Source organism: Lissotriton helveticus, chromosome 2_1 (assembly GCF_964261635.1).
Source record: "Lissotriton helveticus chromosome 2_1, aLisHel1.1, whole genome shotgun sequence".
In the NCBI taxonomy this organism is placed as follows: domain Eukaryota; kingdom Metazoa; phylum Chordata; class Amphibia; order Caudata; family Salamandridae; genus Lissotriton; species Lissotriton helveticus.
This window is the reverse complement of record NC_136059.1, coordinates 554801723-554827419: the sequence shown is the minus strand read 5'-3', so window position 1 is coordinate 554827419 and position 25697 is coordinate 554801723. Positions and strand designations below refer to the sequence as shown.

At 49.6% G+C, this 25697-nt stretch overlaps 1 protein-coding gene across 2 annotated transcripts in view; it reads left to right on the top strand.

Moving 5' to 3' along the window:
- Positions 1-25697, top strand: part of PDE8B (phosphodiesterase 8B) — a 1092370-nt gene that overhangs the window by 917683 nt on the left and 148990 nt on the right. The gene's annotated exons all lie outside the window — the stretch shown is intronic.

Sequence of the window (25697 nt, the reverse complement as noted above, 5' to 3'; positions counted from 1 at the left end):
CGTGACTGCCTCCAAATGAGGACAGGGTGTTACCACTAGCATGCGTTTCCCCTGTGACAGAGCACGTTCCTTTAGAATAGCCATCTGTACAGCAGTTAAAACCTTTTCTATGGTGGGAAACCGCATCTCAGCCGAGGTGTACAAGTGTGACTTGTAAGCAATAGGTACTGTGTCACCTTCATTAAAAGTGAGGTAAGTGAAACCCACCGTCCCAGGAATTATTCTTATGACCAGGTTGGTGTGGTTATCACGAGTCAGTAAATATTTAGAAGCGAGCAGATCAGCCTGCAAGGATTGCAAAATGGCTGAATGCTCAGGCAGCCAGCAAGATTTTGAGAAAGTTGGTTGTATCAAAGCATACAAAGGCTTGATACGCTGGGCATATTCCGGAATGTAAGTTCTGCCGAAATTCAAAAAGCCCAGTAAGGATTGTAATTTTTTCAGAGTTGTTGGTGCGCGCAAATGTGCGCACTTCTCCAAGAAGTGAGGAGCCAAACCTCTACCTTCATTGTTGAGCTCATAGCCCAAAAACAACACTGTGTGTTCAGCAATGTGCGATTTTGCAAAGTTGAATTTGTAACCCATGTCTGCGAAGTTGCAAACAAGAGAATTTACTCGACACAGATGCTCCCAAATATCGTCGTCTGTGAGATATATGTCATCCACATACGAAAAAGCATCAGGGTCGAGTGCCTCCAGAATAGAGACAATTCGAGCGGTAAACACACCAGGACTATTCTTGTAGCCCATTGGAAGACGCCGGAATTGCTTTTGGACTCCAGCGCATGTAAAACTGGTCCATTGGGAGCTAAAGCTGTCCAATCTGTGGGCATAAAAACCATTGGATATGTCAAGCGTTGTCTTGAAACGCTTACGCACGAGACTATCCACCAGGGCAGAGCCGTGGGTATTCTGTACTGCACAGTTACGGCAATGCGAGTTTAAATGCCGGTAATCCAAAACCAAACGATATGATCCGTCAGGTTTATTCACAGTAAAAAGGGGATTATTCATCGGTGACACACACGTTTCAATAACTCCCTGATATTCCAATTGTTCAAGGATTTCCGCGACGGAAGATTTTGCTTCACGCCGAATGGGATATTGAGGTTGAGGCTGCGGCTGAGACCGCAACGGAATTTCGTGGCAAGGCGACAATTTATCCCAACCACATTGGTTACGGTACAGAGCCGGCGCGAGAGCCCGAGCCCACTCTTCTGCAAAATGCTGCGCATGCTCTTTCGAGACAGTGTTCGCGAAACTGGGTAGGATTACCTCCTCCCCTCGCGGCGCCGCGAGCACAAAAGGTGGGGGCCAGTCAGCCTCCGAAAGTAAAATATCATATGTAGAAGACAGATTCTCCCAAAATACACCTTTAACGGTACGCTGTATGTCACCTTCAATCAACAGGACAATTTCATATAGTCTTTCAGGGGGAGCAAGTCTCGTATCCGCCGTTTCTATCACAACGTAGACATCAGTCGCTGTCACCCTCAGTAGTGGACGCAGCGCCTCTCTGACTATGGTTATCTCCGCCGCGCTGTCCAGCAAGGTCAGAGCCCACGTCAGATTCCGAAGCCGCGTTCTCACTATCTGTGGCATATCGATGCGCTGTTAAGGCTGCGACTTTCTTTTTCGCAAACTGCGGACGCCTAGGCGTAGAATCCTCCTGCTTCACTGCGCCGTCCGTCTGGCGGGACTGGCCACGTCCTTGTTGGCCACCACGTCCACGTCCACCCCCTCCTCCTCCACCGGTCTTCGGGGCCGATGTGTCCTGAAAGGAACGAGGAGAGCGTTGATCAGAACCCTGAAAACGATCAGGCGATTTAATCATCGCGCGGTCGCGCAAATCATAAACTTTTTCGGGTGGCGCAGGAGCTTGTATTGCAGGAAAAGTACCCTGAGTCTGCGTTGTCTGCTTCCCCTGTGTCTGTTTTTTAGGCCAATTTTGTTTCTTGGACTTGGGCTGGGCATCTGTCACTGCAGATTGTCCCTGTGGTTGTTTTTTCTCCTTCACTGGAAAATATTTCAGACCCCTACTTGTGCGGCCAATCGTTTTATAAGCGGCCACCACAATTTTTGCTAACTGGCGGGGTTTGTCGGCATCGGGCAGAGCAGCCAAAGCATTCGACACCTGAAAGTTAACTGCATCTCCTTTAACATTGGAGAGAATGAGATCACTTACAATCTCAAAAGAACCACACAGGCGCATACCCAATTCAACCGCTGCCTCTGGACCGTGATCATTCTGAACACGTCTAACGATTTCAGGCAGGGCAGTCATAGACGGGGTGCCGAAACACCTTGTATAAACTGCCGCAAATGTTTTTCCCCAGCTGTCACAGTCAGCAAGTTCAGGAGTAATATCCTTCGGTAGAGTAATCGTCAACATTCTATGTTTATCAGCAGGAGTAGAATTCGGAAAAACCGCCTCCAGTTGATCAAACTTCTCTGCTAGCCAGAATGGGAAGTCATCGTTGTCAACCGGACGCGCACCAAAAACCGAATTTACCATCACTGGATTGAGACGCATTCCGCCTCGTTCCAGGGGAGCGGCCGCACCCCCCTGGGGACCACCAGGAAGATGTCGACCGATGTATTGCACTAAAGCACGAATCACGGAAATGGAAACTACATGCAGCCTGCGAATTTCTGCCAGGGTGCAAGCCCCGTGATTCGGGTGCGGGGTAAAGCCACCCAACGCAGGCCAATTAGTACCTGGAATTGAGAGTGGGCCTAACCTCGCAGGGGACATAGAGTGGGGGAGGGCGCCATCAAACCAAACTCGATGCTGCCAATGATCAATAGGTATTTCCAATGCCCTGTACGGCGTATATTCAGCCGGGACATCCGAGGCGGTGTAGGAGTGGAACAAACCAGAATTAGCGTCCACAGCCGGAAACGTAACCCAAGAGTAAAACAACTCGTAAGGAAACGCCGGATCTGCACATACCACGAAAATCACAGCCATCCCATCTACTGGGACTTGGTACGTCTGAAGATGGTTGCGTACCGCTACGCGACTATGCTGCGCAATAGCCACCGCTGCCGCCATTACAGAATTGGAAATAAGAAAACACAAAGAATACTTTGTAGCACAACTGGGTAGTAATTCAAAGAAACCGTTTAAGAAAGAATCAAGCTTGAATAAAGACCTATTTCAAAAAATAGGTAGGTTTCACCGACACCCCGTTTTCCGGAAACGGACGTGAAGGGGTTAAGGCATGAACGATAAACTACTCGAGTGTCATGATATAAGACCACCGAAAACGTTGGGCGCCATGTTGCAGGGTTTCTGTACTCACACAGAACTGTGCACAGAGGAGTGGAACCTCGGCAAATTAGGGTGTCCCAAAACTTACCTTAGCAACCAACTCACCCCTTACCGAGCTAGCTACAGTGTCTCATTGGACATATCAAACACCCAATGTTTAGACAAACCAGAACATGAACTTACAGTACCTCAGGGTACGTGGGACTCATGAACACTCTTTCGTTATATTATCATTACAAACCAGAACATGGAGTAAAGAAGACACATGTGCATTTGAAATGTTTATTTACTAATGCCGTCTTCTCAGGCGCAGTATCTTTGATAATACAAGTATACTTATTATCAGTAGCAAAATTATCAGCATAGTTACTAAGACTTAAAAAGCGAATGGTGACAGCATGTTAACATGCTGTAATGAATAAGAGTTAACAACACTTATATCTCACCCTCCCTAACACATATATTATATTATTATCTAAGAAGGTCTCTTTGGGTTGTTTTAGGGCGGGCCCATACCTTAGTGTCCTAGCATGAAGGAATCACATCAGCATACACCAGCTCTCTCTGCATGTGCACCGCATCAAGTGTGTTAACAATTCTCGTGCAAAGCAATATCAATCCCGCCTCAAGCCCAAGTTGGCAAAGGCTGCACTTGTGTTATGACTATGAAGGCGTGGAGATCAGACCTCATAACAATTCCATATCGTGTTGCTCCTGAAACTTCAGCACTCTCCGTGCAGACATGGTTTATTAAACAAAACTGATATCAGAGCAATAACATATTATTCTCACATACACCACGGCAAACCACTAGGTTGAAAGCTAAGTCAACAATTAAGGGTCGTGTGCAGAAGTTGCAAGAAAGGAAAAATGGCGTTTAAATCCGAAATGTACCTATGCTAACTTAACACGATATAAGGATATATAGGAGCTATACAACAGCACCAACTTCTTCAATACAGGGGCACAAACTCATTGACTCTTGTAAAAGACCGTCTCGGGCAGTGCATCTTCCTCCGGACGCTGCCCGTTTAGTTGTTATCTTGACTGGGATCCCGCGTCTCAAACCACAACAGATCGAAACTGAACCTGAGCTTTTAAATAGAACTAGAAAATGGTGCTCACAGTTCAGCAGCGGGAGTGTGGATGTGGGCAAACACATCATAGCTGCGAGGAGGGTGGAATGGGTGGGAAGGAGGGCCAAATGTATTTCTGGGGATTGTGTTATTATTAATTTTGACAGAGGTAACCTGGCAGACACTCTTTTATGGGATGGTTCTGAGCTAGTCGGTGACGGTATCAGACCACTCCCACTAGGGTACTTTTATCCCCCTCCCATACACCCCCAGATAAGATCTTCCCACCCCCCTATTCCACACCCAGATAAAGCCGGCTGGATAAGGGCCCCCTCAAATATATCTTATCAAACTCAACAGGCCTTACTGCGGGTGAGCTCCAATCCCGTAGTAGCCCCACCCACCCAAGCACACCACAATGGCATCCAGGGGGCAGGGATCTTACTTACTAACAGGTTCTCCCCTCTTTCTCCGGACTCCCCTCTGGATTCCAACGATTGACAACCACCCAATGTGCCCCCTTTCATGGAGGCTACCACTGTCCGTAGGAATTGCCACATCTCAATGGTAAGCTGGAACATCGCTGGGTTAGGGAAGAAAGTCATGGACGCTAGATGGTTAAAATTTGTGTCCCAATACGAGATTTTGGGTTTCCAAGATACGTGGGACGTCAGAGACAACTTTTTCCTGGACGGGTTCCGGAGTTTCTCAGTCAAGGCAACCCCAGGGGAGGGCGGAAGGCATAAAGGAGGGTTGCTCATTCTCTTCTCCTTAAAATTGGCAGGGATTACCACTAAGATTGATTGCACCTCTGATAATATCCTCTGCATCGAGTGGGTCAGGCCAAACTCCCCGCTAATTCTCATAATTAATTTCTATAATGCCCCCTCAAAGGATAGTAACTGTTCTCATTTGAAGTCCCTTTCTCTGTTTTTATTCTCATACAAGTCAAAGCAACGTGCTTCATTCGATATCCTGTTATTGGGTGATTTTAACGTACATCCATGTGGCTGGGGTTGTTTGTCCAGGGAGGTATTGGGCCCTTTGGGAGCCGTTAGTACCCACTTTGAGCACACTGCGCATGGGGCGGACTTAGAACACCTACTTGCCAATTTAAATTTATACGAGGCTGAAGGGTCATGGGGTGAAGTGAGGGCACCAACCTTTGTAGGCAGGGATGCCAGTACAATTATCGATTACATCTTCATTACTCCCGGCCTAATAAGCATGGCGGTAGCCTATGATGTGTGCACCTCCCCTTTTAGCGATCACAACCCTGTAGTCCTGACATTGGATATGGGCGACAACACTGCGACCCAGGTCGAGCGCCTGGGGGCCGGTGGAGACGCCCTCATCCCTAGGGAGCAGGGTCGTAGATTAAACTGGGCAAAAGTTGTCCCGGAGAACTTCATGGACAATCTTGTTCAGAATAGACAAGCTGACATCATAACCTGTATGGAGAGTACAAGTGAGGGAATGGCCATTATTACCTCTTTCACCGCCATATGTACACAAATTAGCCATGACCTGACGTCCACAAAAAACCAAGTGGTTTCTACTAGTCCTAGATGGTTCGATAGGGAGTGCTCCCAAAAACATAATGTTCTACTACAGGCCCTTAAACATCAGCCCAGAGATAGGGAGTTGGTGGGTCGGCTCAGAAAAGAATATAGGCAGGCTATCGAGACACGCAAAAAAACTATAAAAAGTGAGGCATGGGACAGTTTAACATCGGTCAGCGTGCTGAGAGATAGTTCCCAATTTTGGTCGATTTTAAATCATCCGTATTTTGCCTCTTCCAACAACACTGTGCTGGATTGTGTGATACCAGAGGATGACTGGGTGAACCACTTTAGTAAAATTTATAACAGTGCAGATCTTTTAACCACACCCCATTCCCATCAGCCACCTACTGAACCCCCCCTTTTGTCCTTTTCTGAATTTGAGGTTATCAGGGCAATTGAAGAGATGACTAAACATAAGGCACCGGGCCCAGACGGGGTCCCTGCAGATTTATATAGCTCGCAGACACTATTCTGGGCCAAAATCCTCACAAATGTCTTTAATACAACTGTCACCGTGGGGTTTCCAAAAAGCTGGTCCACTTCAACCATCATCCCTATATTTAAAAAGGGCTCCAGATCGGACCCGGCATGCTACAGGCCGATCTCATTAATTGACTCTGCCGTAAAGATTCTTGGCAGAGTCATTCTACACAGATTAGGCGACATTATTAAGGAGAAGGGGGTGCTCTCTGACCTGCAATATGGTTTCAGGGAGAAAAGAGGGACAATAGAGCAGTGCTTGAACCTCCACATGCTGATTAGTAAATACACCATGGCCAAGGAGGGTCATCTATATCTGGCCTTTATGGACCTTTCCTCGGCCTTTGACTTGGTCAATAGGGCCAAGCTATGGACCATACTGGCTGGTATTGGGATTGACCCCCCTCTAGTAGACTTCCTGGCCGCATTCCATGCAGATCTTTCAGCTAACATCAGAACTACCAGTGATGGTAAAACCACCAGACCATTTAGTTCCAGACGGGGTGTCAGGCAGGGCTGTATCTTAGCCCCACTCCTGTTTACCATCTATATCAACTCCCTTGATAAAGCCCTGGAGGGGTCCACACTCGATATTCCTTATGTGGGGGGATCTGCAGTTCCCGTACTCCTCTATGCGGACGATGCGGTGCTTCTAGCCCGCACAGGGGTGGGGTTACAGAGGCTCCTTAATGCATTTGGTCATTTTATGTCTTCGCTCGACCTGCTGGTCAATAACAAAAAATCTCATATTATGCTGGCAGGGAAGTGTCCAAGGCCAAAAAAGTTGAAATCTTTTAGTTGCTGTGGAGAGGGGATCTCGAGAGTACAAGTGTTCACCTACCTGGGAGTGATATTTGAAGAGAAGGGTTCATGGTCCCCACAGGTGGATGCGAAATCCCTAGCCGTTACCAGATCCACCTCTGCACTTTTGAGTTTCGCCAAGCGTCTTGGGTCTCGACCGATGGAGGCATTATTAAAGGTTTACAAAACCAAATGCCTATCTATAGCCTCCTACGGAGCCCCATTGTGGGGCCACGCAAACTGTGGCAAACTACAAATAGCAGAAAATCATTTCCTCAGGTCCTTGTTGGGTGTCCCACAATCCACACCCGTCCTTTCAATACATACCGAACTAGGGCTGGGTTATCTTACTGACTCACTCCAACTAGCGCCCCTTATGTGTTGGACTAAAACTTGGCTGAACAAGGACATTGCTCTGAACCACAAAATCCTCAGGGATTGCATGACCTTGGACAATGCCTCAAAAATTCCATGGCTAGAATACATAAAGGGGGAGATGGGCAGACTCGGCAGACCAAATCTATACAGCCACTCAAACACTATACTCAAGGGAGATTTGAAATGGATCAAAGAAAACTTCATGAGGAGGGCAGTTCAAACACGGGAGGAGAAAGAACTAACTAAACCAAGAGTCAGAGCCAACTTCTTACTCCTGACCTCGCCCCAAATTGAACCTTATTTAAAAATCGTGAGCAGACCTTACCATCGTCACCTGCTTATTAGATTTAGGTTCAATTTAATCCAATACTCCTTGGGCGATCTTCCCGTGTGGGGTGTTCCTGATGAATCTACCCCGTGTAGCTGTGACAATTTTTCTGACCAAACCCTCATGCATTTCATCATGTTTTGTAGCCACTACAAAGCGAGTAGGTTGAGGTTTTTGGCACCCATTTTAAGAGATGCAGGTTTTGTTCAGGTACGGCCTGCTCTACTTTACCTTCAGTTATTAGGCAGCATCAGGACAATTCTCGGGGTTGCTAGCTTCCTGGTCGCCGCTATGCGCACTAGGTCCAGGATGCTATCCCCGAGACAACTGGAAGGGTGATTTTATTATTATGATTCCCGACTTGCTTTTTAACCTTTATGAATTTTACTGAACTGTTCTGTTTTTGTAACCCACATGAATTTATCAAATTGTAATGAATTTTATCAAATTGTAAATCAATTTTTAAATACATGTTGTCTGTTGCTTTTATGATTTTAAATGTAATCGAATAAAGCTTGTTTTGACTTTGACTTTGACTATTTATGGAAGTATAACTTCACGAGCTGAAATGAATGCATTTCTGAAACTCGCTCCATCAGCAGCTTTGAACAGTTCTGTAGGTCCCTTTATGGTATTTCATATGATATAGTCTGCTTTGCTGGTTACTGGGCTGGGTTGTCCAATCGGAGATTTAAGTATAGGTTTACTCCTGAGCTGGCATGGTTGGAAGGAGGAAGGAACGGAGAGATCTATTGGATAGGTATTATTATTACCATCTCATATCTGAGAGTCTTTGTGGGATGTAAAGAATCTACATCTGTCATTCAGGAAGTGGGACATGTCCGTTAAGGGCAACTTTCACTTTGCAGATGCATTATCACCACCGTTTACGAGTCAGTATTTCATCAATCGTTTGTGAATGCAGTAGCAAAGTATTGCTACATATTCGTGTGAGTTGCAAGGGGTGGGTATGCCCAGTTCCTTTGGAAGTTACAGGGATTGCTATGTGGACATGGAGAGTCGCAAATTAATTTGTGACTTGTAATGTCACTTTTGTACTTTGCAAGTGTAAGTGCCTACAAAGCATGCCTTTCTAGGCACCCCAGGGTTTGAAAGTGTGGAACTATTCCATACATCAGGACCCATACAGTGGCCTCCAAGGGGTCTCAAGCCTTTGTTGCATATAATGAGCGCCGCTGAACAGTTTCCTTTTGTGATTCATTGCCGGATGAAATAGCAAGGTTGAAGTGGGCTGCAATTAAAAATAGGGGTAGGGGCTAGAGGGACTCAGGAGACCCCCAAAAAAGACAAGGGCCTGGGAGCCATTGTAAAGCAAAAAAATAAAAGCAGGCATGCCATTGAGGCAAATCCAGTTCCAGGTCATGTCCCAGGTGTACCCATAAAAACATGATCCTAGTATTTTTTGTGGCTGTAAGTAGTGTGCTGTACTGCAAAAATTAGACTTGGTGACTACCACAGAAAGCCAACCTCTCCTAAATGATATACATTTGTTTTTAAGGAAATAGGTTCCCATAAGTTTTCATCAGTGCTATTTCTAGCTATTTTCATCGATACTGTTTAAAACAAGCAGAAGGTGGGTATGCTTTCAGAGAGATGTGCAGCACATACATGTCATCTAATGAATGGGCCAAGCTTTGCTCTGCTTCTTTCCACCTCATACTAGCTAAGCCATAATACTATTTGATTCCTTTACGTGTGTTCCTGGAGTATAACCACATACCTGCCTCAAATGAGGTGTAAACAACGTGGCGGACCCCAATTTTAAACCAGTGTTGTTAATCTCGTCCATAACAATGGTATCTTCACGCAGGATTCTACAACAATGACCATTTTCAACAGCATCCTCCCTAGATTAAGGTCTTATTGTTTTCCATCAATTGCAAAATGTAAATGGCCAAACATCTAAATGAGTCAGGCTCCCGCTTCAGAGCAAATGTATACTCTCTGCAAGGCAAATGTTGGCAAACCACATCTGTAAACCTTATGCTTCGTGCAGTCATAGCTGTCTAGATGGTTCTTGTTGAAGTAATGTTCAGGTCACAGTGTACTTGCCTGAAACTGGCCAGTTTTTCTTGTTAACACCTCCAAAGTGTGCATTGCTTTGGAATTGTGCCCTATGAGAAGGGCATGGAAGTGAAAAACATAGGTGCTAAAAGTTATCTCAATAGTGATGCTCAGAGGCTTAGCCCTGGCCTCTCTTCTATTACCAACAATCATGTTCTGAGCCCTCAACATCAGATTATAGCTACCAGATGTCCAATTAGAGTATGAAGCGCTACGAGGCAGCGGGAAGCTCTGACTCTTCATGAAGTTTTAGGACACGGTTGGCCTTCAAACCATATATTCCTTTAGTTGTTGGTGTTTTAGTACTGATTTTTTATACTTACTAACGAGCTGTAGCCTTTCTACGTTTCACTACATGTCGTTTCAGAAGTAATCATGTAAGTCCCTGCCATGGATAAAAGATCAGTGCCAACTCCTCGGTATTCAGCAGGGTTCAAAGGCTGTATAATGTCCTTTCTGCCACCCCTCAGATAAGACTGCATTAAGTCACAAATATTAAACCATCCGCTGGCTTCACATTGCCTCCACCATTTTCCCTGTGTTAAATCTCTATGCCAACTTCCTAGCTCACCGGTTCCCGGCAGCCTGCGACAGTGAAGCAAGAGGGTGGTCCATGTGTGCACGTGCTGAGAGCCCTAGTAGATGAGAAGATTAGTGTGTTTGGTAGAATGGAGTAATCTGACCTGTGGTTTGTTGTTCTGACTTCCATGACCATTGTTATAATCCCACTTTCTACTGGCGCCTGCTGTGATCGCGTTTGAATTCCACACCTTTAAAATGGAACTATAACTTCCCGAAGGTGCCTTCGGGAACTGTAAGAACTGTAAGAGATAAACCATGCGACAAATCTGAACAATGTTATCTGAAATTCTGAGAAACTAGTTAATCAAGGACTCCTTTTGTTGTTGGTGGCAGCACAAACAAACCCTTTGCGGTAGCCCGCTTCAGGACCTCCCTCTTAACAAATGGTTGTGGGCTGTTTGTTGCTGGTGACTGGTGATGTCTACAGGCTGATAATGCCTGGGCTGATCATTGATTTGATGTTCCTTGATGCTTAGCCTTTCTTGGCCTCGTGGACAGTTTCCTAGTTAACCTCTAATCTCTTTACAAATTCTTCAGTGTTTTGATGTTGTGATCAAAGCCCCTCTTTAACACTAGCTTGCTAATTCCTTTTACTTTCTTTTGCAATGGCACATTTCTCATTTTCATTGTTCAGATGTGTTATGTAGAAGTTTATCTTCTCTTAAAGTCGTCTGTGTCTGGAGACAAAACCTTAAAAACACATATTTACTTAGGCAAGTCACAGACACAGTTTTACCTTCAGTTTATTCTGTGTCCAATATTTGACCTTTTCTAAAATACATTTGAATGACTATTACATGGTGAGGAAATTACAAACTTTATATGGAAGAGCATAGTAGAAATGCTTGATCAAGCGCTTCCAGGCCACTGGCAACACCTTAGAACAAAATGTCCATCAGTGTCCAGCTCATCTGCGCTATTACAGAATGAGACAATCAGTGTGAAAGTCGCCGTCCCTGCCACAAAAGAAGCACTCATTCTTGACATGCCCACTCTCTGCCCTCTGCACAAGAGACGAAGAAACCCTAGACGCCCAGCCTTTGGCTCCATTTGCATTATATTAGCCGGTATTTGATATTGGAATAGGGGATCCGATTAAAAGAAATTAGTCCAGCTCTGCCCCACAAACAGCGGTCTGACCCGAACGTGTGCATCTTGTCCCCTCCACAAGAGACCACCAGCAAACCCTTGTGCGTTATCACCTCAATGGAACTAAACATGGACGCGCTCTTTGAGACTCTGGTCACAGAGAGGAATTCACCTGGGCTTGAAGCAGGTCCCACAGAGTCATGAGTTCCGCCAATGCCAGTACAATCAAAACAAACACAAGGCAACTGAATCAACTTGCAGCCTTGCAAGGCAGTCACTTCCTATTTCCTTACATTAAAGAAGTAGCTAAAAATGACCCTCTCATGCAAAGCCTAACCAACCTGCTCTAGCAACCCTAAAAGCATTCCTATACGAAATCCCACTAACTCACCGAGTCCATGCTCCCTTTTTTTTGCAGAGTGACCGACGACACCCAGTGTTAAATAAAAATGAACATGGTCAGTACTGAGACAACATTTGGTAAACTAATCTCTGCAGCGTGACTACGAGCCAGTGTGTACTGGCAAACACGCCTGAAAACATTAAGAAATAAATATCAGCCACAGCAAGAGCGAATCATCTTTTCTAGGTAGGAGTGCCACATTTACCGGAAGGATTACAGCATATCTTCCGGGTTGCACTACACCACTAGACTTTCTCCATCTTTGTTTAGAGCAGATCCGATTATTTCCTAATGAGGCAAAACCTGAGTCGGAATAAGCCAGCTGGTGCCTTCCTTACATTAAGAATCTCATGTCACCCTAAGTTGATCAACAGAGAAGCAAAAGGTCTATCTGGAATTAAGAACGTAAAATATACCCTACATTGTTTCATAACAAGTAGTTTATTGAAGCATAGTTAATCGTAGCGTATTCATTTCCCATCTAACAACATCCCAGTGCTACTTAATTAGCCGTAATAGCTGCTTATCACATTTCAAACATGTGCTAATTAATGGTACTCCACTTTAAACCCTGTAAACTAATTACTCAGTAGAACCTGCTGCAGTGTTGTTTACATTCTGAAGATATTCCGTCTGCCGTCTACGGGCGTATGTGTGTGTACACCCACCCAGAGCCTGCCCTTGTGTTAAAATACACACCATAAGACTTGATTTGTCCTCCAGTACAGCAACACATTAACCATCTGCACGTGTACATATACGTCTCTGTTTTTAGGAACTTCTTATCAAACACGGTAACCACACATCAGTATTGCTCACCAAACTGTACGAGTAACACAATTGAAAATAACTTTAAAGCAGAAGCCTCTAAACTTCATAATGCCTTACGCCACCTCCTGTCAAAAAAAGGGGCCAGTCAAAATGACAAGCATATGTTCTCACCGTAATTCTATAACAGAGTCTGCTCTGAGCATATTTAATAAATTAAAAACTAATTATGTTTAGATATCGTTTGTGATAACTTTATTTCGGTCAATGACCATAAAAGCACAGATAAAAATGTACATACAATAAAATACATAAATAATTAAGAACCAACAGTTAAAACATTATTATACAATCAGTTATCAAACGAAAAATGGCCATCATTATAATCAGTCACAATTAATCAAAGTGGACCTTCTACGCCACATGCCGTACAAAAAGCGGGAGACAGAAAACACAATGAGGGGGGATGTATCATATTTTAAAATTCTAACGGCTTGAGCACAATGTTTTAGTCCCAGATTTTTACATAGTGGTACCAGCCAAGCTCTCCGGATTACGCTATAAGCAGGGCAAAAGAACAAAACATGGGCAATGTCTTCTTTGCTATTGTTGCAGACAGGGCAGATTCCCTCCTCTTGACCTGCCCATTTGCAGGTCAGTGTCCCAAGTGGCAGGCATCCATGCCTTAATTGTGTATATAGTTTTCTTGCAAGGGGAGGTTCTATTTGGTACAGAAATTCCTCCCTTCTGGGCACGAGTTTTACCTGCAAAAATTCCGAAGACAACCTGCCCATACTTGGCAAGCGGTGCAGCAAACTTAGGTTGTAGTGCCTCAGACAGGCCAGCAGCTCAGTTCTCCGCACCACTGGACAACTCTCTGCCGGGGTCTCCCATATTTGGGGCATTCCTATTCGATAGGCAATAGTTTTAATGTGGAGCAACCAGGGTATTTTCTTACTCTTTGTTGGACCCGGTCCTTTGGGCAGGTTCACCCCGAGACTTTTTGCTTTTTCCTAGCCTGTTTCTGGAACCTGGGTTGGTGATTTTAGGCCTCTGCGCACTTTTTCACTGTGGTACAGTGTAAAGTGCGTGTGCTCTCTGTGTATGTGTGGTGAGTGACCTGCCCTCCCTCAGGAATGAATGGGGAATATGGATGCCCATGATAGTTCCTGATGTGTGGGGAGTGCAGGGTCGAGTTTGATATGTATGAACTCGTGAGAATGAATGCTGCGTAATGGTGTATGCAGCATGGTTGTGTCTAGTCTAGAAGCGCCACTTTTAGAAGTTGGCATATTTGTGTAGTGAGTCTGCTGGCATGTGATTGGCTGGTGAGCCTGGCCCAGGAGTGCCTGGGCCTGCTGGTGGATTGAATGTCTGGTTTGAGTAGGACAGGGTCTGCAGGGCCCCGGAGGAGGGGGTCAGATTCAGCCGTGGATGAAAGGCCACATCTGTCAGGGAAGCGGGAGGAGATAGCGTCTGGTGGTGCCGGGCTGTGCCTGCCTGACCACCATGCTGGCTTCCCCCTCCTGATGGCCCACTGTCACCTCTGACCTGAGGCTGAGAGGAGAGGGAAACCAGAAACACCCAGGGCTCAGGGCCCGCTTACACAAAGACTTCAAAAGACTTCAAAGGCTTTTCTGTGTATAAGAAGGGGCTGTGTCCCCTTCCAAAATGTTCTTGTTCTTGCTCTTGTGGCTGACTTGAATCTACCAGGGGTGGGTGCTGCCCAGCCCCTGGATGCCTGGATTCCTGGACTCCTGGGGGACCCCTCTGCCATGCCTGGGCTGATGGGGGGACTTGGCTTTGCCCCCTGGGAAGCTATGGGGCCTTTGCAGCATGGAGGAGCTGCATTTGTCTCTGGAGAGCGCTGGAACTGTATTTCTAGCGCCTGGAGGCGCTGAGCTTCCCCCTGAGCACCTGGGAGCGCTCTGCCTGTTGCCTAGCGCTTTGGAGCGCTTCATTTCCCCCAAGCGCTTGAGAGCGCTTTCTCTGGACTTTCCTAGCGCGTAGGAGCGCTTCATGTTCGCTTATAGCGCTGGACGCGCTGAGGTGTCTTGCCCGTATTTAATTACTTATTTACGAGTGCCCACCTCGATTTGCCGCTGAGAAAAACAACCACGAAGGGGCCGCGACCGGATTGGCCGAGACCCGAGGAGAGCCGTGCTCTGATTGGTCCTTTGAATGGGGCCTGGTCCAGGAGCCGCACTGTGGTTGGCTGGCTCCCGGATGCCGCCTGACGTCGTGGGGAGGCTCGCCGAAAGAGCTGCGATGGGATTGGCCCATCGCCTGTGACCTGTGATCGACGAGGCGGCAAGGAAGAAACGTGGCGGACGGTTAACAGGGCTCCCGTGTGCCGAGGGAGCCCTGCGGCGAGAGAGGGAAGCCAGGATGTTTCCTTCCGGTCCTCCGTGAGGAGAGGGAGACCGGAGAGGCCCGCCGCCGAGAGAAGGAGAGCGGCAGAGAGCAGCTGAGCGTGCAGGCGGGGCCCCGTGGTGGAAGAGGAGCCCCGCGCTGCCCAGAAGAAGAGAGGAAGAAGCGCCGCCTGTTGCTGGGGCTCCCGTGTTGCGAGGGAGCCCCGGAGAGAGGAGGCTGGCGTCCCGCGTCGGAGTCCCGGTGAGTCTGGGCTGGACCGGGTAAAAGTGAGGAGAGACTGCGAGGAGCAGGAGCTCCTCAGATGCCGAAGAGCCTCCCCTGCCAGAGCCGGTGAGTAGGGCTCTGGGGGGGAGGCGACAGATGTGGTGCCAGTGAGGGCACCAAGCCAAGAGCGGCCCCGTGCGCTGAGTGGGCCGCTCCTACCATTGGGGCATAATTAACTTTGGTGCACCTAGGGCGGCCCCGGATGGCAGTGGGTCGCCCCAACGTTGGCTCGAGCCCACAAGGCTCCCCAAGGGCATTTACAGTTTAGAGCCCTGGCAGGCTCCAACGTGGGGGCATCATTGTGCAGAGAGCCTGTGTGGCTTAGAGGGGGCGTCGGGACATATTGCCGGTGCCCGCCCACTCCTGCCTGCGTGTAGAGTGTTTTTAGAGCCTGTGTGGCTCCAGTGTGGCGCAGTTTGCGCCTGAGGGCCAGTGAGGGCCCTGGCGCAGTTTTGATGATTCTCCAGCTGCCCAGCAATTAGTGGGCAGCTGCACCGTTTAGGGCAAGATGGAGAGTGAGTCCCTGAGAGGGATAGAGATGGCACAGAGGTGCCCGGCCAGTCACAGCTGTGCAGCACTTAGTGCCAGCTGCAGCGTTTAGGCCCTTGTGAGTGTTCCCAGGTGCCCAGCAATTAGTGGGCACCTGCATCGTTTAGGACCCTGACATTGAGACTCAGGCCGTACTAGCCCCCAACAAGGCCAGTTGGCCTACGGACTGCCACAGGTGGTGGCTTATGTGAGGTTTTGCGCAATTGTATGGTTATTGCACCTCTGAATGTATTTCCTTGCATCATGTGTTATTCCTGCACCTCTGAAGGTTTTTAGACATCATGTGACTTTTGCGCTACTGTAGTATTCTGGTACCTCTGAATGTATTTGTATTGCATCATGTGCTTTATTCTTAACACCGCTGAATGTGTAGGTTTATACATTAGGTGGTTCTCTTTACTACTCCTCTGAATGTATATCTATGCATCATGGGTAATGTGTTCTTTCTTAGACCCCTAAATGCTGTGTGATACTTAGGTGGTTTTCCTTTACTACTCCTCTGAATGGGTTTCATACATCATGGGTAATGTGTTCTTTCTTAGACCCCTAAATGCTGTGTGATACTTAGGTGGTTGTTCTTTTTAGTACAGGCGGTCCTAGTGAGGTCCTAGTCCCCTGCGTGACATTCTTCTAAGGTGGTTAGGGTTGCGTAGGAGGTACTTACCTGTTCCCAGTAGTTACTGGATGTGATCTATAACTTACTTTGTGTTACAGTGATTTTATATACTTTTATTCTAATTTCTGACAAGTATTTCTATTTCTAAAAGTGCTGATTATGACAGTGGCCCATGTGACCCTGTCTTGTAAATAATCCCTTGTGAATATTGCCGTGCCAGTTGGCACAATGTACATGTGTGATTTCTATCTGATATGTTTTGACAATACAAAAGTTATTTTAATATAACCTTGTGTGGAGTCTCTTTTGTGGTGTGCCTAGTATGTTGTTGCTGTTGTGCGCTGGCGCAAATGCTTTACACATCGCCTCCGAGTTTAGCCTAGACTGCTCGTGCCAAGCTACCTAGAGGGTGAGCAGGGGTTATCTTGGCGTGTGACTTCCTTGCCCTGACTAGAATGGTGGTTTCTGCCTGGCTTTGGCGTCAGCCTTAGCCTACCAGAAATAGCCGGTCCTAACATTGTTGGTCAGCGGTGCGGATTTGGACTTGTGTTTGCGCAGTGCCACAGCGACAGCTGGCTACATTACAAAAACTCTGCGTTTTTCAGATAGTCACATATTTGGGATTATTGTTTTGATTTTGTTTTTCCTCAAGAGTGTAATTTTCAGACGGTGTTCCTGCGCTTTATGTTTAGTGACAGATGAGAGAAAATGACAGGGAGGGACGCCAGTAGAGAGTTGAGGTTCCCATAGATTAAGAATCCCTTGCTGGGTCCAGTGTCCAATTCCTGTTCCTGTCCCTGTGTGGGTAGATGGAAGAGAGGGAGTGTGGAGGAGAAATTGCTTGCTCAGGAGGGTGGTTATTCCCTGAATGTAGTGTGTGTGTCTGGATTCCCCAGTATGGTAGGATCCAGTGGTGGCAGCTTAAATAGGTCCAGTGCGTGAATTCCCATTCCCAGTTCCCAGAGTATGGTGCCTGGTGCTCTGTAAGAGGGTGACAGGTTGAGAGTCAGAGGCAGTGAGGAACTGTCTCACCAGTCTGGAGGGGGAGTGTGTGGATGAGTGGTGTCTTGAACTGGAGGAGTTTGTGTGAGGTTTTTTTTAAGGAGCTTGCACGTGAGGTGTACCTCTGGTGGTGTGCAGGAGGTCCTGCAGAGGCATTGGACAAGAAGGTGGATGTCTGGCGGTGTGCTGGATGTCTTGCAGAGACATTAGGGAGTGATTCTAAAAGTAGTGGCTTGTGTATCTGATGATCCTGTGTAGGTGAAGAGGTTCATGTGTAGCCCAGCTAGGTCCCATTAGGATGGTAGGGGTGTAGGGGCTCACGTCCTGTCTCAGTGGAGGCGGAGTGAGGGTGGCCCGAAACCCTGTCTTTGGGCCTGGAGGGTTCCTTAAGGGAGCGCCAGGTCAGGGGCCTAGGCTGTACTTACAAGTCATTTGAAGAGGATCTTCCTGTGTCTAGAGGACGGGGAGTGTCTGTAATCAGAACTCCGGCGGTCCTGGTGTTGGGCAGTACCGCTCCTAAGTGGAGGGTGCAGAAGTCCTGGTTTGCTGGGCATTTAACCGTCTAGAGTGCTTGACCATTGGTGGGGCCTCTGGAGGTTGTTCCCCGAGGAGGGGGGAGGCCAGGTTCAGGTTCAGCCTGACCTGGAGGCAAGGGCATCTGTAATCAGTGTCCTGACCGGTTGTTGGCTTCCAGGGGTACCGCTCCAAGGTGGGAGGGTGCAGAACTCTGGAGGGAGGGGCAGAGGGACGGTGTCCTTCCTTCTGACCCCGGTGGGAGGAAAGTGTGTTGCTGATACGCCGCTGGCGTGTGCTCTGTCTAGCCTGGAACATACTGAGAATCACCCTGTGATAGGGAGTACTGGAGGAGAGTGTGTCGCTGATACGCCGCTGGCGTGTGCTCTATCTAGCCTGAGACATACTGGGCCTGTAATCACGGAACTGGAAGGGGGTGCAGAAGGACGGTGTACTTCTGACCCCGGTGCAACCTGAGGGTTTAGATCCTAGGTTGGGAGATTAGGAAACTTCTAGGTCAAGAGGAATCTCTACCAAATTGGATCAGCTGAAGAGACTGAGGGGGCTGCCCTTGCTGTGTGTTCTGGGGCCCACCTGCAGTTGTTGTTTCCCCTAAGGTAGAGGACAGGGGGCTTTGCTGTGTGCTGTGCCCCCCACCTGCTTGAAGAGGGACTGTGCTGTGTGCTTTGTACCTCAGAAGTGGAATAGTTTCCAGGTGGTAGACCAGTGACGGAGTGAGGTCCTGATATGGTAGGAGAGTTGTGTTCTGGTGAGTGCTTCCCTGTGAGGGTTATTCCTTCACCCTGACTAGAAGCAAGGGTCCCTACTTGGTCTAAGGTACTTACCTCTGCCAACTAGAGACCCCAGTTCTAACATTGGTAGAATAGAGGTAGGGTGGGGCATTCTTGCCGTGACCTCTGGTCAACCTGAGGGTGTGGTCCCAAGGTTGTTGGATCAGTGGTAGTTGTAGCTACCCTGAGAGAGAGAGTGGAGATTGGCTATTGTGTGCCAGGGGCTACTGCCCCCACCCTGTGGATTGGTTAGGACCTGTGATATTTGGATGGCATAGGGCCTGGTCCTGGCTGTGGATGACTAGTGTGTACCAGTGGGGTATCCTAGTTGTGCCAGAGAGTTTTTTTTCTGAGGGAAATCTATGTGGGTTCAGAGTGGCGAAAAACTGGAAGGTGTCCCTGCCGTGCAGGACCGTGTCCGTGGTTTTGTCACCCAAAGCAGTGAAGCCCGTCAGTGAAGTGATTGGTCTACCCTGCGTTTTGGCTGGAAGGGGTTTGTGTTGGACCCGGTCCTTTGGGCAGGTTCACCCCGAGACTTTTTGCTTTTTCCTAGCCTGTTTCTGGAACCTGGGTTGGTGATTTTAGGCCTCTGCGCACTTTTTCACTGTGGTACAGTGTAAAGTGCGTGTGCTCTCTGTGTATGTGTGGTGAGTGACCTGCCCTCCCATAGGAATGAATGGGGAATATGGATGCCCATGATAGTTCCTGATGTGTGGGGAGTGCAGGGTCGAGTTTGATATGTATGAACTTGTGAGAATGAATGCTGCGTAATGGTGTATGCAGCATGGTTGTGTCTAGTCTAGAAGCGCCACTTTTAGAAGTTGGCATATTTGTGTAGTGAGTCTGCTGGCATGTGATTGGCTGGTGAGCCTGGCCCAGGAGTGCCTGGGCCTGCTGGTGGATTGAATGTCTGGTTTGAGTAGGACAGGGTCTGCAGGGCCCCGGAGGAGGGGGTCGGATTCAGCCGTGGATGAAAGGCCACATCTGTCAGGGAAGCGGGAGGAGATAGCGTCTGGTGGTGCCGGGCTGTGCCTGCCTGACCACCATGCTGGCTTCCCCCTCCTGATGGCCCACTATCACCTCTGACCTGAGGCTGACAGGAGAGGGAAACCAGAAACATCCAGGGCTCAGGGCCCGCTTACACAAAGACTTCAAAAGACTTCAAAGGCTTTTCTGTGTATAAGAAGGGGCTGTGTCCCCTTCCAAAATGTTCTTGTTCTTGCTCTTGTGGCTGACTTGAATCTACCAGGGGTGGGCGCTGCCCAGCCCCTGGATGCCTGGATTCCTGGACTCCTGGGGGACCCCTCTGCCCTGCCTGGGCTGATGGGGGGACTTGGCTTTGCCCCCTGGGAAGCTCTGGGGCCTTTGCAGCATGGAGGAGCTGCATTTTTCTGTGGAGAGCGCTGCAACTGTATTTCTAGCGCCTGGAGGCGCTGAGCTTCCCCCTGAGCGCCTGGGAGCGCTCTGCCTGTTGCCTAGCGCTTTGGAGCGCTTCATTTCCCCCAAGCGCTTGAGAGCGCTTTCTCTGGACTTTCCTAGCGCTTAGGAGCGCTTCATGTTCACTTATAGCGCTGGACGCGCTGAGGTGTCTTGCCCGTATTTAATTACTTATTTACGAGTGCCCACCTCTATTTGCCGCTGAGAAAAACAACCACGAAGGGGCCGCGACCGGATTGGCCGAGACCCGAGGAGAGTCGTGCTCTGATTGGTCCTTTGAATGGGGCCTGGTCCAGGAGCCGAACTGTGGTTGGCTGGCTCCCGGATGCCGCCTGACGTCGTGGGGAGGCTCGCCGAAAGAGCCGCGATGGGATTGGCCCATCGCCTGTGACCTGTGATCGACGAGGCGGCGAGGAAGAAACGTGGCGGCCGGTTAACAGGGCTCCCGTGTGCCGAGGGAGCCCTGCGGCGAGAGAGGGAAGCCAGGATGTTTCCTTCCGGTCCCCCGTGAGGAGAGGGAGACCGGAGAGGTCTGCCGCCGAGAGAAGGAGAGCGGCAGAGAGCAGCTGAGCGTGCAGGCGGGGCCACGTGGTGGAAGAGGAGCCCGGCGCTGCCCAGAAGAAGAGAGGAAGAAGCGCCGCCTGTTGCTGGGGCTCCCGTGTGCCGAGGGAGCCCCGGAGAGAGAGAGGAGGCTGGCGTCCCGCTTCGGAGTCCCGGGGAGTCTGGGCTGGACCGGGTAAAAGCGAGGAGAGACTGCGAGGAGCAGGAGCTCCTCAGATGCCGAAGAGCCTCCCCCGCCAGAGCCGGTGAGTAGGGCTCCGGGGGGGAGGCGACGGATGTGGTGCCAGTGAGGGCACCAAGCCAAGAGCGGCCCCGTGCGCTGAGTGGGCCGCTCCTACCATTGGGGCATAATTAACTTTGGTGCACCTAGGGCGGCCCCGGATGGCAGTGGGTCGCTCCAACGTTGGCTCGAGCCCACGAGGCTCCCCAAGGGCATTTGCGGTTTAGAGCCCTGACAGGCTCCAACGTGGGGGCATCATTGTGCAGAGAGCCTGTGTGGCTTAGAGGGGGCGTCGGGACATATTGCCGGTGCCCGCCCACTCCTGCCTGCGTGTAGAGTGTTTTTAGAGCCTGTGTGGCTCCAGCGTGGCGCAGTTTGCGCCTGAGGGCCAGTAAGGGCCCTGGCGCAGTTTTGATGATTCTCCAGCTGCCCAGCAATTAGTGGGCAGCTGCACCGTTTAGGGCAAGATGGAGAGTGAGTCCCTGAGAGGGATAGAGATGGCACAGAGGTGCCCGGCCAGTCACAGCTGCAGCGTTTAGGCCCTTGTGAGTGTTCCCAGGTGCCCAGCAATTAGTGGGCACCTGCATCGTTTAGGACCCTGACATTGAGACTCAGGGCGTACTAGCCCCCAACAAGGCCAGTTGGCCTAGGGACTGCCACAGGTGGTGGCTTATGTGAGGTTTTGCGCAATTGTATGGTTATTGCACCTCTGAATGTATTTCCTTGCATCGTGTGTTATTCCTGCACCTCTGAAGGTTTTTAGACATCATGTGACTTTTGCGCTACTGTAGTATTCTGGTACCTCTGAATGTATTTGTATTGCATCATGTGCTTTATTCTTAACACCGCTGAATGTGTAGGTTTATACATTAGGTGGTTCTCTTTACTACTCCTCTGAATGTATATCTATGCATCATGGGTAATGTGTTCTTTCTTAGACCCCTAAATGCTGTGTGATACTTAGGTGGTTGTTCTTTTTAGTACAGGTGGTCCTAGTGAGGTCCTAGTCCCCTGCGTGACATTCTTCTAAGGTGGTTAGGGTTGCGTAGGAGGTACTTACCTGTTCTCAGTAGTTACTGGATGTGATCTATAACTGTTACTTTGTGTTACAGTGATTTTATATACTTTTATTCTAATTTCTGACAAGTATTTCTATTTCTATAAGTGCTGATTATGACAGTGGCCCATGTGACCATGTCTTGTAAATAATCCCTTGTGAATATTGCCGTGCCAGTTGGCACAATGTACATGTGTGATTTCTATCTGATATGTTTTGACAATACAAAAGTTATTTTAATATAACCTTGTGTGGAGTCTCTTTTGTGGTGTGCCTAGTATGTTGTTGCTGTTGTGCGCTGGCGCAAATGCTTTACACATCGCCTCCGAGTTTAGCCTAGACTGCTCGTGCCAAGCTACCTAGAGGGTGAGCAGGAGTTATCTTGGCGTGTGACTTCCTTGCCCTGACTAGAATGGTGGTTTCTGCCTGGCTTTGGCGTCAGCCTTAGCCTACCAGAAATAGCCGGTTCTAACACTTTTCAACGACCCCCAGACAGCAGCAAACTCAGCTCTGTAGTCCGCAAGCTCAGGTACTGTCCAGAGCCTTTTCCAGTACAGGAGGGGTCGGGCCGCTAATAGTTCAGAGATGGGCTCCACACCTAGGTCAAATCTCAAGGGTATGAGCGGGGTGCTTTGGGGTAGACCAATCAGATTCCTCATAAAGGCCCGTTCAACCCTGAGAAGGCTTGCTATGCTCGAATGTCCCCAAAGTTCTGCACCGTAGGTTACAGCAGGTCTAACTTGAACACGGTAGATTTCAAGCGCTGGGGAGACTGGCTTAAATTGCGTTGTCCGTTGGAATTTGCCTATCCCCCCTAGTATCTGTGAGAGCTTTAGGGTAGATTTGGCTACCTGAGGGCCCCAACCAAAGTCCTCAGTCAAGGTGACCCCCAGGTATACAAAGGTTCTCACCCTTTCGAGCGGGGTGCCGTTTAGTGTAGGGCTAGGGCGGGTGCGTTTCGGGGGACCGAAGATCATATATTTTGTTTTACCTAAATTAATCTCGAGTCCCCGCGAGGCGCAGAATGAAACAAAACCGTCCCGAAAAATGGATGGATGCCTGTTGATGTTCGCGACGACAATAAGGTGTCGTCTGCGAACATCAGAGCAGGCACCCGACCTGACGCCAACCAAGGGGCGTCGCTATCCCTGACTCTATCTAGTTCCCCCACCAGGCCATTTATATATAGACTAAAACGCGTAGGAGCCAGGGCGCAGCCCTGGCGTACGCCTCTAGTTACAGGGAAACGTGCAGATAGTTCCCCGTTCTTCCCGCACCTCACCCGGGCATAGTTCCCTTCATGAAACCGCTTCAAGACCTCCAACAGATAGGGAGGAAGGCCAAGGTCTTTTAAGACCCTCCATAAACTCTCCCTCGGCACAAGGTCAAAAGCGGCCCGCAGGTCAACGAAGACCAGGTAGAGGCTGCCACCCTCGACACTTACGGTCTTCCAGAAAAGGACCTGCAGCCTAAAGAGTTGATCCATGGTCGAGATCCCTGATCTAAAGCCGGCCTGAAGGGTAGTCATTACTTCATGCTCCTCCGCCCATCCCAGTATTCTATCCAGGAGTATCCGGCCCATCAGTTTCTGGGTAGTATCCAAGAGACTGATTGGTCTATAATTTGACGGCTCCAAAGGGCACCCCTTCTTAAAAATCAATCAATCAATCAATCATGCCATTTGTATAGCGCACTACTCACCCGGGAGGGTCTCAAGGCGCTTGGGGGGAGGGATATGCTACTGCTCGAACAGCCAGGTCTTGAGTTGTTTCCTGAAGGCAAGATGGTCCTGGGTCAGCCGAAGGTGGATGGGGAGGGAGTTCCAAGTCTTGGCAGCCAGGTAAGAGAAGGATCTTCCTCCGGCGGTGGCTCTTCGGATGCGTGGTATGGCTGCGAGGGCGAGGCTGGTGGACCGTAGCTGGCGGGTGGGCGTGTAGAAGGTCAGGCGGTCGTTGAGGTACTTGGGGCCCAGGTCGTGGAGAGACTTGTGTGCGTGGGTGAGGAGCCGGAACGTGATCCTCTTGTCGACGGGGAGCGAGTGCAGGTTCCTCAGGTGGCTGGAGATGTGGCTGCGTCGGGGGACACCCAGGATGAGTCGGGCGGAGGCGTTCTGGATGCGCTGGAGTCTTTTCTGTAGCTTGGCTGTGGTTCCTGCGTAGAGGGCGTTTCCGTAGTCCAGTCGGCTGGTGACGAGTGCCTGGGTGAGAGTCTTCCTGGTCTCGGTCGGGATCCAGCGGAAGATCTTGCGAAGCATACGCAGGGTGTTGAAGCACGATGAGGAGACGGCGTTGACTTGTCTGGTCATCGAGAGGGAGGGGTCCAGGATGAAGCCCAGGTTGCGTGCGTGGTCGGTTGGCTTGGGTGCGGTGCCCAGGGCTGGGGGGCACCAGGAGTCGTCCCAGGCGGAGGGCGAAGATCCCAGGATGAGGACTTCCGTCTTGTCCGAGTTCAGTTTCAGGCGGCTGTCCTTCATCCACTCGGCGACGTCTTTCATCCCTTCGTGTAGGCAGGTTCTGGCGGTGTCGGGGTCTCTGGTGAGGGAGAGGATCAGCTGAGTGTCGTCGGCGTAAGAGATGATGTTGAGGTTGTGCTGGCGTGCGATGGCTGCGAGAGGTTTCATGTAGATGTTGAAGAGGGTGGGGCTGAGTGAAGATCCTTGCGGGACGCCGCAGATGACTTCGGTGGCCTCGGAGCGAAACGGGGGGAGGCGGACTCTTTGTGTTCTTCCGGCGAGGAACGAGATGATCCACTCCAGTGCCTTCTCTTGGATACCGATGTTGCTGAGGCGCTGGACTAGGGTGCGGTGGCAGACCGTGTCGAACGCAGCGGAGAGGTCCAGGAGGATGAGGGCCACTGTTTCCCCCTTGTCGAGCAGGGTCCGGATGTCGTCGGTGGCTGCGATGAGGGCAGTCTCGGTGCTGTGGTTGGCTCTGAAGCCGGACTGCGAGAGGTCGAGGGATCTGTTTGTCTCGAGGAAGGCGGTCAGCTGTCTGTTGACGATCTTCTCGATGACTTTAGCAGGAAAAGGGAGGAGCGAGATGGGGTGGAAGTTTTTGAGATCGGTGGGGTTCGCTGTAGGTTTCTTCAGGAGGGCGCTGATCTCAGCGTGCTTCCAGCTCTCCAGGAAGGTGGCGGTGTTGAAGGAGGCGTTGATGATGTTCCGGAGTTGGGGTGCGATGGTGGAGTCGGCCTTGTTGAAGACGTGGTGTGGGCAGGGGTCGGTCGGTGATCCGGAGTGGATGGTGTTCATCGTGCGGGCTGTGTCTTCGGTGGTCACCGTGGTCCAGGTGCGAAGGGTGGCAGTGGGGGGCGTTGGTTTGACGGTTGGGTGCGTGGGTGGGGCGCCGAAGCTGTTGTGGATGTCGGCGATCTTGCGGTGGAAGAACGAGGCGAGGGAGTCGCAGAGGTCTTGTGACGGAGTGATGTCATTGGTGCCGGTGCTGGGGTTGGAGAACTCCTTGACGATAGTGAAGAGCTCTTTGCTG